The following is a 2265-nucleotide window of genomic DNA, read 5'->3' on the forward strand; positions in this document are numbered from 1 at the left end:
TGCATTTGCATGAGTGATTGCATCTAGTGGCACTTGGGGATCGTTCTAGCTGTGGTTTTCTTGTTACTCTTGGTGGTTGCCGCCACCTAGACGGCTTGGAGCAGCGGAGGAGGATTGGCATGAGTTGGTGATTGTTCGTGGCCATCTCCCGGTGATTGTGAGAGGTTTGTGCCTACCTCGGCGGAGAGCCAAAGGCAACATTAGTGGATTGCTCGTGTCATTGAGCTACCTCACTTGTGGGTAGGTTCTTGTGGTGTCCTAGTGAGGACGAGGTTCGTGCTACACCTCTTAGCCACCGAACCACCAAGTGTTGGTCGACACAACGGGGACGTAGCGTGCCGGCAAGCACGTGAACCTCGGGAGAAAAATTGCTTGTCTCCATTGTGTTTGTTCATTGGATTTCTCCCGGTGATTGGACTTCATTTTATTGATTGGTTCATCCCCTCTACGCGGTGGTATAAAGATCAAACCTTCTCTCTTACATCCCCGCAAACTAGAGTAGCTTACTTACTTATATAGAAACTTTAGGTAGCTCTCTAGTGTAAGTAGTGACATAGCTCTTGTGTGCCTAGTGATCTTAACAACTAGAATTGTTGGATAGGTGGCTTGCAAACACCCCTTTTAGAGCTAGAGCAAAAAGCTTCGCTTTGTTATTTACTAACCTCTTGCTCTAGTGAGTTTGTAGAATTTTTAAATAGGCTATTCACCCCCCTCTAGCCATATTAGGACCTTTCAGATAGGAAGGGGGCATCGGATCCGCAGGTAGTGGAGGAAGAGGAGACGGATCCGCCGGTGGTAGAGGAACGGTTAGTATAATAAATGGCGTAACGTAATTTTGCTTTAACTCTATAAGAGCACTCACAATGCAAGACTCTATTACAGAGTCCAAGACAATTAACTACATATTATTTATGGTATTTTGCTGATGTGGCAGTATATTTATTCAAGAAAGAGGTAGAAAAAATAAGACTCCAAGTCTTATTTAGACTCCAAGTCCACATTATTCGAGGTAATAAATAACTTTAGACTCTATGATAGAGTCTGCATTGTGAGTGCCCGAAACTATATGGTAGAAACTATACACTCTCAATGCTAGAAACTATATGGTTTCTAGAACTTTAGACTCTATAACTTTACACTCTCAATGCTAGAAACTATATGGTTTCTATACAATAATTTGTGATCCAATCACATTCATTCTCTCTTCATTCTCCACTAATCATATCACTTCATGTATTGGATCTCGCGTAGACATGGTTTCTAAGTTAGACCCAGTTTCTATGATTTTTGCTCTCTCTTCAATAACTACATTGCCACATCAGCAAAATGCTTAGGTGGCACCATAATTAATGTCTATAGAAACTATGATGGATTCTGCATTGGGAATGCCCTATGCTAGAAACTACATGTAGTTTCTATACTTATTAATTTCTATAGACACTATGTATAGAAACTATGGTTCCAATGGGTAGTTTCTATATAATAATTTGTTATCCAATCACATTTATTCTCTCTCCATTCTCAACCAATCATATTACTTCATGTCTTAGATTTCGCGTAGACATGGTTTCTAAGTTAGACCCAGTTTCTATAACTTTTGTTCTCTCTCTTCAATAACTACTTTGCCACATCAGCAAAATGCTTAGGTGGCACCATAATTAATGTCTATAGAAACTATGCTGGTTTCTGCATTGGGAGTGCCCTAAGAGATGCAAGTTATCTATCCAAGCAAGTCTAGTTACTATAATCTCTATGTTTAATCAATGACTAAGTCACTACTTACAATACAGAGCTACCTAAAGTTTCCACACAAGAAAGTAAACAACACTAGTTTGCGAGAATGTAAAAGAGTGAGATGTAATGTTTATACCCCTGCGTAGAGGGGATGAACCAATCATATTGATATGAAATCCAATTACCAGGAGAAATCCAATGAGACAATCATGATGGAGATATAAGAATTTTGTCCCGAGGTTCACATGCTTGCCGGTACGCTAGTCACTGTTGTGTCGACCAATACTTAATGGTTCGGTGGCTAAGAGGTGTTGCACGAACATCATCCATACAATTGGACACCGCAAAAACCTATCCACAAGTGAGGTAGCTCAATGACACAAGCAGTTTACTAGACTTACCTTTTGACTCTCCACTGAGAAAGGTACAAACCCCCTCACAATCACGGGAGATGGCCACAAACAATCACTAACTTATGCCAATGCTTCTCTGCCACTCCGAGCCATCTAGATGGTAGCAACCATCAAGAGT

The sequence above is a fragment of the Sorghum bicolor genome, chromosome 2 (genome assembly GCF_000003195.3).
Source record: "Sorghum bicolor cultivar BTx623 chromosome 2, Sorghum_bicolor_NCBIv3, whole genome shotgun sequence".
NCBI classification, from domain to species: domain Eukaryota; kingdom Viridiplantae; phylum Streptophyta; class Magnoliopsida; order Poales; family Poaceae; genus Sorghum; species Sorghum bicolor.